The following is a 16356-nucleotide window of genomic DNA, read 5'->3' as shown; positions in this document are numbered from 1 at the left end:
GAGTTGAAATTTTTTTAAGATTTTATTTGAGAGAGAAAGAGTGCGAAGTGGCAGGGGGAGGGGGAGGGGCGGAGGGAGAGGGAGAAGCAGGCTCCCTGCTGAGCAGGGAGCTGGGCATGGGGCTCCATCCCAGGACCTGGAGATCATGACCTGAGCCGAAGGCAGACTCTTAACTGACTGAGCCATCCAGGTGCCCCTTGAATTAAAATTTTTAATGTGCAAGGATGTGAATGGCTAAGATTGCACAGATATTATAAACAAAGTAAAACAAAAAGAATGATGAGCTCATTAAGCCAGATAGGCACTGATGAGCTCCGTGTTCTTTCCTAGACTGAATTTCAGAGCCGACGGTCATGCTGGTGACAGTCACTGTGAACAGAGACACCCATGAGCCAGAGCCTCCAGCTACTGCAGTGGCTGAATCCCCACCAGCATCCTGACCCAGACAACATCAGGATAATGATCTCTTCCAGGAAAACAGAGCATCCAAGAATGTTCATAGAGAAACTGGCAGAACCCAGAAATACTTTAGTTGGTAAGTTCTTAAAGTCCACCTCGCCAATAAAAAAAAAAAAAAAACAAACTTCTAAAACTTAAATGTGACCTCATAAATTAGCAAAAAAACTTGAGAAGATGGAAAATGAGAGATAATGTTTTCCGCTCAGAACAGCAAAATCACTGCATAGAATGAACCAGAATTAAAAAAAAATCAGTGGGTTTGGGGTTGATAGAGAGGGGAGCTTGTGGTGAATCCTGTTTTTTTTTCAAAATAGTCTTTTCCCTGTGATAAGATTATAGATCTCCACCTCATTAATGCCAGCCTTAGTTATGGATCTTATGTGGCTAATGAAACTGAAGCAAGGAGATGAATCCCTCCCCAAAAAGAATCCTTAAGTGTCATGTTCTTTCATGCCTGTCATGAGCTCAGCATGCCCAGATAAGGAGTGCTTCTTCAGTCTGGATCCCGCAAGGAAGCAGACACCAAGCATGATCACAGTTGATTCAGGGTAAGTGGATAGCAGGAATAAGAAATAAACAAGATCTGGGGTTAGCTGATTACTGTAGCATAATTTAGCCTAAGCTATCATGGGATTGATAAAATTCCAAAAGCAGAACCAGTGAGCATATTCCAATAAAAACAAATGTGCTGCAGCTATTTGTTATCTCCATCCCAGAATCCCAATATAGACATGCTGCTTCATCTCTGAACCAAGAGAGCACCTCCAGGAGACTGCAGCAGACCAGGACTACAGGACACAGCCCAACGTCAATGGCTTCTGCACTGTTTAACCTTTCTGGAGCACACACCTATAACTTTTTATTTCATTAGCTTTTAGAGCTCTCGTGATTTGACCATCTAGCACTTCCATCCTGCTGAAACCAGTAATCTTCCAATGTTTGTAAACGAGATTTTCCCCTTTTCTGTGTTACCAAAGAGTAGAAAGCAAGAAGAAAAAAAGCAGGTAGTGAAGAAGAGTCAACAGTCTACATACTCAGACACAAAAAAAAGTGGAACTTCATTTTCTGAAACAATTGGATCTGTATTTAACTTGTATTTTGGGGGTTCCTCTCACTTGATCAAGCCATAGTTCTGAAATTTGATATAGGGGTTTGCTAAGTCTGGGGAGAGGTCCTAGGTCATCGTAGAGTCCCCACAATTTGTCACTGAAATATTTACCACACTGGTCATTAAGGTTCTTTTCCATTTGTGACTGGAAGATGCTTCTGTGGCACATATTCAATAAGCGTTCATGAAGTGGAGTCTACACCTCTTTGCCTAGATAAACCTGACAGCATTTCCAGCTCAAGGAATTTGCTGCCTCCCTAAATGAACTACCTGGGCAGCAGGTCTCTGCTCTCCTCCCACTTGCCTCAACCTCAACTGGGAAGCTCTAGCATGACAGAATATCCTGCATCCTTTGTGCTTGGGGACAATTTTTTTTATATATAGCCAGGCAACTTCTACATACTCTCTCCAGCTTAAGTTTCTCAAAATCAATGCCAAGAAGAATCACAGTCAATTTGTTTTCCATCCAGCCACATCTCTACTCTGAGGCAACAGGAAGGTGGCAGATAATTTGGTTGTCTAGGAAGAAAAGCAAAGAAAGACAGGAAGGTAAATTTTTTAGTTAATCTTCTGATACTACTTCCTCAAAATTACAAAACTACTGTGGTAAGCAGAATTTCTAGAAAGAGCCCCTAAGATTCTATAACCTTATCACTAGAACTTATGAATATAATGAGGTATCACTCCTATGGTGTGTTGTAGTACATGGCACAGTTTACCTTATAAAAAGGGAGATTCTCCAGTGGTCCTTTGTAATCACGTCAGCCTTTAAAAGCAAAGAGATTTCTCTTGCCATGGCTGAGAGCAAGTCAGGAGATATTTAAAGTAAGAGAAGGACTTGATGCACAGTTGCTGCTTTGAAGATGGAGGGACCTCAAGAAGCTGAAGGTGTGCCCCCACAGATAGCCAGCAAGGAAATGGGTACCTCAGATCTACAGCCCCAAGTAACTGGGTGCTGCCAACAACTTGAATACACTTGAATGCAGACTCTTCCCTAGAATCTCCAGATAAGAGGCCAGCCCAGCCAACACCTTGAATTTTGACCTTGTAAGCAGAGAATCCAGTGAGCCCACCTGGACTTCTGACCTATAGAACTGTGAACTAATAAATTTGTGTTGTTTCAATTAGCTACCTTTGTGGTAATTTGTTACACAGCAATAAAAAACAGAGCCATATTCCCCATACTCAACTTCACTCCTACAAAATAAGGATCACAAATTCCCTAAGCACTGTTAATGGCTCTTCAAGAACCATTTCCCCTCGTATTCAGATTGTTTGACTAATAATGGCTGCTTCCCTTATCCTTCTTAGAGCATTAAAATGCCGTTTATTAAACCCATATGGTGATTGTGTTTTCTTTTTTAAGCTCTCCATATGTGCACACATTCATTTTATATCCTTGCTTGGGCTGAAACAAAAATGGTAATTTCATATGGCTAACCTAATAAACTATTTCATCAAGGACATTGGATTTTCTCCAATGTTGGAAAATACTCTAACTCTTCTAACTGTGCTTAGGGATCTAAGGATGTGGTTCCCCTTAATAGTTATGGAGTTGAGATTACAAAAAAAATTTAAACAATTTTCACCAGTGGTACCCCTCTAGAAGATGTACTCTGATCTGAATTGCTTTTTGAGAATTCAATTTAGAATATTCATTATATCCTTAGTAGTTTAACTCTATAAATCACAAATTTCAAGAATTACAGGATATACTTCAACTTGGGGTATAAATCAGTTCATCTTATTTTATAGTGCATTTTGCTCTTTTTAAATATACCTGAAAAGGTAAACTTTTTTACAATTTCAAAATACTTGAAAAAGTAAAAGCCGATTGGTATGGTTTCCGATTTTTAGCCAACAATAAAGTATAAAGGTCAAAATAGTTATTTCTATCCTAAGTCACTATTATACACTTAGAGTTCTTAAGTACCCCTTCAAACAGGATTTTTAGTTTTCATCTCCTAAAAAGGGCCAGCGTTTGGAAGGAAGTACCTCATTCAAGGAAGTTTTAAAGGCTCCAAAACCTGTATACTATAACTCAGGGACCTATCAAAACCCTAATAAGCTGTAAAAAATGCTTTTTGATTCTTAAAATGTTGCTTCTATGTAATTCTGAGTCCCTCCTGTCAGTTTGTCAGCAATAAAAGCATCACTAAGTTGTGTTCATTGAAGTTTTGATCTTTAAAAAAAAATGTCTTCAAGACACAAAGTGCAGGCAGTATTCCATTATATTCTTAATGATTTCACATCTGGGCACTAGCTAACATCCTCCAAAGACAGTTGTAACTGTCCTTGCTGGATGGCTGTAAATGGATTGGTTAATATACACTAAAACATAATCAAGTAGGTATTTGACTAAATGCTTTACGGTGAACAAGGCAGACCCTTTTCTCTTATCAGATTACCAAAGAGTCTGAAGCGTCACTGCCTTGGCCCCTTTTCTACAAAAGCATTCACAGCCAAAATTGAATGGCTGAAATCTACAAGTTAATACCCTTTGGGGGATTGCAATTCCTGGGAAACAGGAGTAGGGAAAAGAAAATGAGGCAAGAAAGGAGGGAGAGAAAATGGTGGGGAGTGTTTCCAAGTTACTCCCAGCTTTCCACCAAACGCAATTACATGCTCCATCTCATGAGAAGTCTTCACAAAGGAAATACGAACTACTGTTTGTCCTAACAGTCCATTGAGACATGGAAGGGACAGGATTTAGCACAGGCTCATTTGCCCCATGGAACACCAAGTCCCTGACACTTCCAGGTTGCACCACACCAGCCAACCTGGTGGTCCCTAGAATGACCCCAAGACATCAGTGGCAGCACCTGTAGTGCTTATGGGACACCTGCTAGAAGTCAGCAGGCAGGTGCAAATTCAGGCATTCCCCACCTTCCCACCAGAAGCTACTTGGGCTCAGCCTATGAGCACATGAAAACTCAGCAGGTCCCATGGCATCTGTGCCTCACCAGCAATAGTGAAGGCCCAGGGAAAGAGGTAAGAAGCTCTTAGTGGGACACTTGAGGGAAAATGATGCCAGGTCATCATGAGGATGACCTGAGAACATGAAGACCTGAGAACAGGCAATATTCCTGGAGATTCATCCATAACATCAAGCAGAAAGTCTTGGCCAAGCAAACCCAGGGGTCTGATTAAACTGATCCAACACAGTTTACCTCTTGTGGAATGCAGATTCTCATTCATCTTCTTCCAAGGGAAAAAAAAAATGCCTTATCCCCCCCCCCCCCCGAGAGAGGAGCCACTTATCCCAAAAGGTGGCTTAATTTCAGTTACCAAAAAGACAAAAATAGTTTGCACATTGAGTTCTAGTCCCCACTACCATAGCTGGTCCCAATGCTGCAATTAAAGCTTATTACTTCCCTCCTCCACTAGCCATTCTATGGCTCCTTTGCCTTCAGCCAGCACTTTTGCTTGTCTAGGCTGTTTATCTGGTGAGGTGATCCAGACCTTTATCACCAAAGGGTCTGACCCCTCAGTTGCTTTATCCTTAGCAGACCATGATTGTTGCAATTGTCCATTTATAGTTACCACTGAGCACAGGAGCACAAACATCTTACCCTTTGTCCTTTATTATGTATCATTCTGTATCAGGAGGGAGATTCATTTTATATGTGAGAGAGAGAGAGAAAGAGAGAGAGAGAGAGGTGGAAAGTCATTGAAAAAAACTCAGCATATTGCTTAACTCCCACCATCATCACCACCAGCAGCAATAACAAAATCGCATTGTTAAAATTAAGAAAGCCTGAGATAACCAACCCAGTGGTTCCATTAAGTACAAAAAAAATCAAACACATACAATCACTTAACCATAAGCAACTTTGTTGTAAGAACTGGTATAGCCTACTTATAGAAGGAAAGATATTATTTGGGATATTAACAGTTTTTATACCTTACTCTTAGATTTATAAATAGTACACCAGAGCATCATCATGATACCATCTCTGCAATTCTTCTTGTAGTATTAGGATCCAAATGAAACAATGTCATGCTAATATCTTCATGTTTCTACCCCCCGCCCCACAAAAAAAATCTTTTAGATCGAATATAAGACTCTAAACAGATATCCGCTATTACAATTCCATAGTACGGTGAGAATTCATGTTTGCACACCCAGATACAAGAAATAAGGGCTATAGTTTTGTAGAAATCCAGATTATTTCCATGTAAACCATTACAGACAGAACGTATTTTACTGTTTGAACCTTTTTTTTAATTTCATCAAGTAGATTATAATACAGCCTTGATAATAAATTTTAGGAACACCCAAGAACACCTTTGGAAATGGTTGAAATGGACTTTGGTGACTTGACTGGCACAGACTGTGTAAAAGGAAAAGATACACAGAGGGTAAAGGAAGAAATAAAAGCATGTTCAGCAAACTAAGGTAAATTTTTCAGAAATAGTTAAGAATCATCATCCTGGAGCCGGAGCCCTTAATCAGAATTCTAATCCAAAACCAAACACATCTGCTTTTCTTAACACTAAGATATGAATGCTTGTCTTTTGTTCCAACAAACTTCCACCCAACAATTCAATGTTTTATGTGGAATCATTTTCTAATCCACCGTGTTGTTGTTTTGTTTGTTTGACCACTTTATCAACTTCAAGTTTACACAAAACATCTAGAAAATCCAAAATTATTTAAGAAAAATAATCTCAAAGGCAACCATTACCAAATACAACATGCGGCTTTTCCCAGATGCACAAATTTTATTTGTGATGAGAGTGCATGATTGGCCATTAAAGAAGAAAAAAATACCTGGAACAGCTACAACAATTCTACACTGTAACGGTTTTATCATCGTCACTCCACCAACTCACATCTGCGACTATATTGAATCTGGTACTAATTAAATAGGGACATCACAGGAAATAAAACATCTGGACCAGAATCATGGCTGAGGCACTCATCACAAACATTCTCAATCCCTCACACTTTCTTCTCGCTTGACAAGGCTTTGTGTAGGAATATTTTTCTTCCTTAACACACTTCTGAAACAAGGAGTTTACTCCCATAAATATTTACGTTATCCATCTCCTTCCTCAATGGGATATAATAATATTTTAAATTTGTTCTGTTAAAATATTTTTTCCTCTGGTAATTTAGAAAATGAATCTCTTTTCACATCTACCTCTGGGGACAACATGGAGCTTTTTTCGTATTACAATTCCTTTAGTTCTAATCACTATAATTTTCAAGAAGGTTCTTCCCAGGTCATTTCTTTGGCAGCCTGGTAATACAAACATCATAGAATATCTTAAGAGTTTTGAAATCATCTTATCCAGCACAATAAAGAAGGTCACTAAAGGTCTATATTAATGTCCAAAAAATCACACACATACATACACACACACACACACACACACACACAGAACGTATTCAGTGTTAAAAAAAAAAAAAGTTTAAAAAAAACACTGAATTTTGTAATTATTTTGTACTGTGAAAAGATTCAGAAATAGAGAAGAGCTTGAAACATTTCATGGTGGTGGGGAGAGGTGCTACCTCTCAAGCCAGTCATTCAATTATGAAATGTCAAAGTCCTAAAAAAAAAAAAAAAAAAAAAAAATCGGCAAAGGGGGGACTGTAACCTCTGCTATCAGACTTCTCAAGGCAGACGTTTCATCAGGATTACTTTAGCTAAAGGTCAGGTTTTATCTATTCACTGAAACTACATGGGACTCCAAAGTCCCGACATTGCTCTGGATGTACCCCTCAACGAAGCCTGCTCTACCGCAGTTACATAAACAAAGAACCAAAGAGGTCTAGAGTTTGTTGTTGTGTCTTCCTGCTTGAGACTAAAAGAGTTTAATGAAAAAGTCTAAACTTAGGGAGTTTACATTCTACCTGAGAACAGACTCATAAATTAAATCACAATGTGATCCAATGAGAAAGGAATTTTGTGTTAATGTTCAGAGATTTATGGTTAACATTGAATTTCAATAATCAGTTATTTATATTGGTATATAATCACTAAATATATAAGCCTATAGAAGGAAAGGGCAGAAAGTAGGTCTGTTACCCTTTGAGATGTTACCTTTGGTTTCCACCCATAGTTTTAGGGTGTTTTATTTTCCCTGGAAATACAACATTTAAATACTTGATTTGGGTATATCATATATAAGACCAGACAAAATCCTGTTTTCAAAATGAGAGCAAAGTACCAATGTACTCGTGGACATATATAACTTAATATTGTGCAGGAGAAACCTAAAAACTCCAGTAGAACTTAAACCTTTTCTAGGGGTACATATTTACTTCAGTTTCTGTTGGAGTTTTTTTTTTTTTTTACATATATGTGTAAGATACAATAAAAACCTTTAATATTGAAGCATGAAAACATGACCCCAAATAAAAGGGGGAAAAGTGTCTATAGACCCAAAGAAAACCCAGATCGTGAAATTGGCAGACAAGAATTTTTAAGGTAAGCTTGACAAATATGTTAAATACGCTTATGTGGATAAAATAACCACCATGTGTGAACATATGAGGAATTTCAGTAAAAAAAAAAAAAAAAGGAAACTAAGGGTGACCAAATAGAAATTCTAGAAGGAAAAATGTGGCATTAGAAATAAATCATCAGATAACCTTAAGAGAAGAAAATTTCAGTGAACTCAAAAATAGGTTACAAGAAAATATTTAAATAATAGAGGGAAAGAAATGGGGGAAAATGAACAATGCTTCTGATATTGGTAGGAAAATATCAAATAGCATAACATATATGTAACTGAAGTCTTCGAATGAGAGAGAATACCAATCTTCACAAACTTCCATAAAATAGAGGAAAGACTTGCCGTTTTACAAAGCTAACATAACTTCTGACATGACAAGAAAATAAAATAGAGCAGTATTCCTTATGATCAAAGATAGGAAAATCCTTTAAAAATATTAGCAAATGAAGCAAAACACTGTGTGGGAGGGGCGGGGAAGGACAAAAAAGAAAAAAAATCATGTGATTGTCTTAACAGATACAGAGAAACGTTTGACAAAGTTTAACACCCATTTGATAATTTCTTAAAAAGAATAAACATTCTCAGCAAACTAGAAATTGAAGAAACCTCTTCAGTCTGATAAAGGACACCTAGAGATAACCTCACACTTAACGCTGAAAGACTAAATGTTTCTCCCCTGAGATCAGGAACAAGGTGAAAATGTCCACTCTCGTCATTCCTATTTAACATGGTACGAGACATTCTGGCCAATCAACAATGCAAGGAAACCAAAAACAGGTATCGGGAAGGAAAAAGTAAGATTTGTATTCACAGATGACACAATTGTGTACAAAGAAAATCTTAAAGAATCTTTTAAAAACCTAGTAGAGTTACTAAAGAACTTAGCACATTCTCAAAAATCAACTGTATTTCTATATATTAGCAATAAACAATAGAAACATTCAAAACACAATTGTTTTTTGTACAACTGAACAATACATTACCAGAAAATATAGAATATTTAGGGGAAGAGATATTAAAGACTTCTGGCAAAAATTTGAGATGGATCATAAACATTAAAGCCATACTCTTTTTTTTTTTCCAAGTTTTATTTGAATTCTAGTTAGTTAACATATAGTGTAATATTGGTTTCAGGAGTAGGATTTAGTGATTCATCACCTACATTCAACACCCGGTGCTCATCACAACTGCCCTCCTTAATCCCCATCCCCTGCCCACCTCCCCTCCAGCAACCTGTTTGTTCTCTAGTTAAGAGTCTCTTATGGTTTGCTTCCCTCTCTTTTCCCAGCCACCTCCCTGCTTCCCCATGTTCATCTGATTTGTTTAATTCCATATATTCTTTCTAAAAAAAAAAAACTATTTTGGGGACCTTGGTGAGGGCAACGATAGAGATGATAGAAAATCACTAATCATAAAATTAAAAATATAATCAGACTCCACAAAAACTAGAAAATTCTGCTTACCAAGAAACTTAAACTACAGACTGGAGGAAAGATTTTTTGTATATAGGACAAAAAATAACATCCAAAAATATATTTTTTAAAAGCCCTATGATTCAATAAGAACAACCAATTTCAAATGAGTAAAATATTTGCACATACTTCACAAGATACAATAGCCAATAAGCATGAAAAACTGCAACAGCATTAGTTATCAAGAAAACACAATCTAGGGCCACAATGATATGCCATTTTTACTTGTTAAAATGGCTAAACTACCAGACAATACTGAACGCTGGCAAGCAATTGGAATGCTTACACATTGCTATTGGGAGTGTAAAATAGTACAACCACTTTGGAAATACCATATGACCCTGCAATATTATTTCTGAATATTTACCCAAAATATAAGTATGCTTACAAAAGCAAAAAAAAAAAAACTTGTACAAGAACAATCATAGAAGTCATTCATAAAAGCTACAAACCAGAAACAACTCAAAGGTTTTCCAATCCTTGCATAGATTGTGATCTAGTCACACAATGGAATACTACTCCCTAAAAAAAAAGGAATGAGTCCTTAATACATGCAACATAAATTAACATTAAAACACCATGTTAGACAAAAGAAGCTGGATCCAAATGAGCACATATCAAATTATTTCATTTGTATGTAGGCAAGGCCAGACAGAACTAATCCGTGGCTATGGAAATTGGACACTAGTTTATTTCGGGGACCAGGGAATTGACTGAAAGGGTTGCAAAGGAATGAATTGTTCTAGATCTTGATTTGAGTGGAAGTTACATAGCTCTATAGAATGGTCAAAGCCCACCAGACTCTACACTTAAGATCTGTGAATGCCATTAATGTAAACGATAGCTCCCTAAAAGAAAGATAAGAAATGTATAAGACAAGTGTTAGGAAAGACCAATTTATCTGAGAGTGTGCCAGAAACAGCAAAAGTCATCACTCAAGGTTTAATAAATGGCCACCATATGCAAAGCATTCAGAGAGGTAAACAGTAGGACATTTGCTGAGATTAAGAAATTTAAACTATAATGGGTGTTCACATTTAGCACCAAACTATATTTATATTCATGAAAGGGTCTTTTCAATTAGAAATATAACCAGTGGAGCAGGAAAGTAGTAAGAACAATGCTCATTAAGTGGAATCAGTCAAGACAAGGCTAAAGCCAGGCAAGCAATTAGTCCCATACCTCATGAAAAGAGGAAGCCAGTCCAGGAAAAGACTGAGCTTACCGTGCTGGGTGAAGGAGGCAGATTCCTCACCAGAGTGTGGGAGAGAAATCCAAGGACTGTGAATTGCACGAGACCAGAGAAGCACAAAAAGCAGAGAAGGGTTTTTATCAGGAAGCTGGTACAGGTGGCAAGCTGGGGTCTGCTTTAGCAAAGCCAATGTGCACACCTGATTCCACTCAACTTCCTTCACACCCACAGGGGCAAGACCCACAGTTGTACACAAAAACTTACCAGCGCAGACTTACCTTTCAGAATCTCAAGGCCTGTTAGGCCATCGCCTCTACTTTCCTCCTTGATTCTTGGCTCCAAGTGGCTGTTTTCCCAGCGTTCTTCCTGACTCCAAACCTTCACTACATCTTTCTGGATTCTCCTGGAGCTCTCTGGCCTTGCCTATAACCTGTATATATGATAGCTCTCCCACGGACAGGGCTTCTCCACACAGGCGTCGCTCTCTACCCGTCTGGGCCAGTCCTGGGCCTGCCCCACCTGGAGATAGTTAATCTGCATTGGTCTGCCCTCAGCTGGGCCAGCGTCCCTTAATGTTCAAGGCTCCGTTCACGATAAGGAACTCAATGTTTTCCAGACATTCTTAAAGTCACAATGTGGAGCCTTAAATGAGTTTGCCCTAACAATTTACCAGAAAAGCCTACTCCTGCATTTATCATTCACTAGTATTGAAAAATTAAACAATCACAGCCTTGTGCTAATTTTACCCCTCCTTTCCCTGAATCTCTGTCTTTAAGCTTATTTACCATTCTCAGCTAGAGTCAGAATGGCACTTGGTGGGATTGAGGCAGTGAATCTCCCGAGAGACCCTGAAATCCTAGCAGGTGCGAGTCTTCCATTGTGAGAGAACAGGCCTTGGCCTTCACAGAAGCTTCCTGAGAACAGGCTCTCACCCAGCCAGTCCTCTCCCTGGACCTCAGAGGAGCCCGGGACCACACCCAAGATGTCCAGACCAGGACAGGAGCAGAGATTACTCTGCAGGCTCAGTAACTGCTCTTGGCTATGTGTATTCGACAAATTTAATCTTGCCCCTAGTAAGTCAAGGCCTTCCCGTGTGTTCTTAAATGGATTAAAAGGCTCCAGGTCTTTTTCAGAGTTGTTCACATTGGTGGATGAGGAGGCCCAGCCCCTGCAGCTTTAGCCCATTTCTCACCAGCCACGCAGAATTTTCCAGGTCCCAGCAGTCACTGGTATGATTCTTTGTCCTGTTTCCATAACAAGGCCTTCTGATTGCTGGCTTTATTTCTTGACAGAGTTCATGACTCTCCCCACTTAAAAAGGGGTACCAAGTTTTCTAATAATACCACTGAAGGAAAAAGATTGAGAGAACTAAAAGGAAAAAAGAGAGGGAGAAAGAAAAGTAAAGCCTTTAAAAAGAAACTTACAATACAGGTGGCTTTGCAAGAAGAAGGCCCACCACCCTGCCGGACATACTCTTATCAGCCTATTACAAAGGCAGGATGAGTCTAAGTCTCCAAACTCGTGTGCAAGCCTGATAACTCTACTTTTAAATAATTTAATATCATTTCTCTTCCTACTAGGAAGGCAGGAAGTTAGTCTCTCTCCTAATTTGGGGTCCCACACTCCCCTCCAGGTTTATATCAAGGTTTCCAGAGGTATTCAGGATATTCAGACCCTGAGGATGGCCCATCTATCGGTTCTGGAGCCAGGCTGCATGCTGGCCAGGGTATATCTGCTGAGGCCTCCAATTCAGGTCTTGCCCATCTTTCTGTGGATCTTCACTTAATCTGGCCTGAAAGGCATTTCTGGTCCTGTGGCTTCCTTTACTAAATCTATGCCAGCCTTGGGGCAGGGACTAACTCTGTTGCTTCCCTGCCAGGCTGGAGCACAGGCCCCTGGGTAAGACTGTCTAGTACAGCCAAGGAGATACTCTCTACCTGGCCCCTTGTCCTCTCCAGAACCCTACCCCAGACAAAGCACACACAACATCTCCTCCCCCGCCCACCCCGCCAACCCACCACGCCTTCTGCACTCCTCATCCGCTGATGTGCCATTTTGCTCAAGGCAGACACTGACATAGAGGAGGAGAGAAAATGAAGGAGGAAAACCTGAACAGTTGCCACTTCCTACTGTCATAGTGGGTCAGACTTTAGAATGCATGCCAACGTTGAAATTGCCGAATGTACAAACTGCATTGCATAGGGAAGATTTAGGAAAACTCTGCTACGATGAGTAAAATTTTATGTGGGTCAATTGGCTTTATAATTATATACTCAAGAATCGCTTTCAAACAACATGGGTGGGTCCAAAGGTTGGAAATAATAATGGGAGAAGTAGGAACTCATTAAGGACAGCTCTGTTGTGGAAAGAAAACAAGAGAAAGGTGGAGAGAAAGAAGGGCAGGGCCCCCAAGAATCCCAGAGTGGGGAAAAAAAAAGTCCCACTCCCCAGCAGGGCAAAGTGGCTCAAATCATGCACAGAGGATTGGCCCTTATGCCTGGCTTCCGTCTGATCTCCTGAGCCCCAGGGATTTATGTGGGCTTTTCTCCCCTCCACTCTTGCCTCGTGCAGAAGCAAGAGGAGGAGCCACAGGATTAACCATATCGGAGTGATTTGCTAAAGGATATAATGTTTTGGGAAACAGACTGGGAAGGGTGATTGTTAGTTTTGTTAGAATAAGCAGTTGGGTTTTAACAGGATGCCTGGAGGCCATTTTCCAGCAAAGGGGGAGTTCAGGGTCAGCTAACAGGAGAGTCAGAGGCCTATCCTGATAGCACTCCCAAAACAAAGCCACAAGAGAGCAAACCAGACAGGCCTGAGACAAAGAAGGCCAGAGACTCTGTCAAGTAAGAGAGAAAAGCTCAAAACCTGCTCCCAAAGAAATCTCCTCCCCAAGTAATAAATACTCCACCCCCTGGACAGCACTGTCAATAGAAGATAGAGACCCAAACCCTAGGGCACACAGTCTCCCTGGAGCTTCCCTGCTCTATCTCCCAGTGAGTAGACTCTCACTGTCATCAACTTTCCCCCTTTGTGGGCTCCATCCTTGAATTTTTGCTTGCAAGGAGTCTAAGAGCCTTCAGGGACATCTCAGGGACAGGCTGGGCAAAGGCCTCAGGGCCCGGGGTCTCCCCCAGTCCACCTGGCAACAGTTTCCCTAGACTATTTCTGGTGATTTTCACTCAATAAAGAATATGAAGGGGAGTTAAATATAGTAACACATACGTCATACTTATCAGACTTTTATGACAAGAATACACATACATACATTATATGTTTAAAAAAAAAGAAGATAGTAGGAAGGAAAAAATGAAGGGGGGAATCAGAGGGGGAGACGAACCATGAGAGAGTATGGACTCTGAGAAACAAACTGAGGGTTCTAGAGGGGAGGGGGGTGGGGGGATGGGTTAGCCTGGTGATGGGTATTAAAGAGGGCACGTACTGCATGGAGCACTGGGTGTTATATGCAATGAATCATGGAACACTACATCAAAAACTGATGATGTAATGTATGGTGATTAACATAACATAATAAAATTAAATTTAAAAAAATAAAAGAATACACATACAACTTAAACTTGGTCCGGAGCTTCAGCAACGCTTTCTCTGCAGAGGGCAAGAAATGGCTGGAGCTTGGCTCTGCCAACCATTTGCCACAGTGTGTGACTGCCGGAGCCAGGTTTTCTAACACAGCTGAGCACGCACAGCTCCAGATAGCACTGAGAAAAGACCACCAAAGGCTGGGAGGCTCTGGCTTGCCCCTGGTTAAATAATGACTTCTCTTTGTTCATCCATCATTTCAGAGTTTGATCCAATTACTGCACCATTTCTGCTCTCATTCAGAAAATCTACAATGCCGATATCATCTCAAATGGACAGGATGTAGGGCTACTCTGCTCTGCAAAGACCTAACAGGTCTTTACTTCTTTTCAAGCAGACCATTTTCTGATTAAAAACTTTTGAATTTCTGGTTAAATACTCAGGAAATATCTTCAGAGAAAGACTGTAATGTAACCGGTGCCATTACAGTGGCTGTGGATCAGCTCATTGTTGGTAGAGCTCCTTGGGGCTCAGTTAGAAGACTTTTTTTATTTTCTATACAAACGCTCAAGGCTTATGTTTGCACACAGTTAATTTGCATTTTTATGGGGATGAACCCATTTTGTATGCCAGACAGTCATCTGTGGATTTTGCACAGGATACTTTTTTTTTTTAATGCATTTAACATAATGAAGGATAGATTGCTCGATATTAAAGCATAGAGGTTAGTACAAAATATTTGAAAATGTGTTTCATCTAGACATATTAAACTGAGGAATATTATGTCTTTCTCCTTGAAAACTGAAATCTATGCAGTTCGGACAGAGTATATATTTATATAAGTGTGTGTGTGTGTGTGTGTGTGTGTGTGTGCACGCATGTAGGACTCACATACTTGGTTAGTTCTTTTATAAAAGAGTGACTTTTTCTAAAATTCAATACAAAATAATGAAGTTATACAGGGTATGCAACAAGAAATGTTAAAGTTGCCAGAATTCTACAACTGCTGTAGAAACCCCGTAACTGAAGATATTTAAAATTTAACCAGAAAACATCGTAAGCAGAGATAACACAGAGGAAATTAGCGTGGATTCTTTTCCAAAAGAAATGGAGGGAAAGAACTGGGAAATAAGACTGTGGCTCCTATGAGGAAGCTAGAATTTTTTTAAGTAGCCTTACAGTATTAATCATAAGGAATAATTCATTCATTTAAATATATATAAATATATATATAAATATATATTGAGTCCCCATCCATACAAAGCACTGTCAAGTCAGTGCACAAATGCAAGGATAAATAAGACACAGTCCTTATTCTAAGCTTATAAAAAAATGGAAAATAACCAAGAAGAATTGCCAATGTTTTCTTGGCTCGTGAGTCTTGTTTTCTAGCTCCAGTTCTCCACATTAAAAAAAAAAAAAACCTCTCTGAGCAGTGGTGCTTCGCTACTCAAAATGGGATCCGTGGATCAGCAGCATCGCCTGGAAGCTTGTTAGAAATGCAGTCGCAGCCCCCACCCCAGACCTACTGAATTAAAATGTACATTTTAACAAGATCCCCAGGTGATTTATATGCATAGCAAAGTCTGAGAAGCACTGGTCTAGTGGTCTGCTCGCCAACATGTCTAATTGTACCAAAGCTCTCTTTCAAAGGAATTAATTTCCAAATTAAGTCTCTTTAAAAAAAAAACACTTTGATTATGCTCTTCCTAGTTCAAAATCCTTCAGTAGTTTCCTAACATTTTCACCTTGGCCTTCCTGGCATCCCCCCATCTGACCCCTACTTACCTTTTCTTCTAAAAGACGGCACACCTGTGGGTACGTACACACACACACACACACACACACACACACACACACACACACACACACACACACACACACCCGCCTCCCCCCTCCCCTGAGGAATCTGGTATCACCATCCCCAGACACTCCTTGCACTCATTTTTACCGGGCTTCTTTATTCATTAGATTACCTCTAACTCAAACGATGTTTCTTAATTTTGGTTGCCCATTAGAATCCCTTGGGAAAGATTTAAAAATCCTGATACTCAGGCTTCACACCAGACCAAGTTAATCAAAATCTCTAGAGGGGCCGCCCACAGCACACATACATTACT

This window comes from Eumetopias jubatus, unplaced genomic scaffold (genome assembly GCF_037043125.1).
Source record: "Eumetopias jubatus isolate StellerSeaLion01/CBP00866 unplaced genomic scaffold, mEumJub1_p1.0 scaffold_7, whole genome shotgun sequence".
NCBI classification, from domain to species: domain Eukaryota; kingdom Metazoa; phylum Chordata; class Mammalia; order Carnivora; family Otariidae; genus Eumetopias; species Eumetopias jubatus.
Note: the sequence above shows the minus strand (reverse complement) of the source record.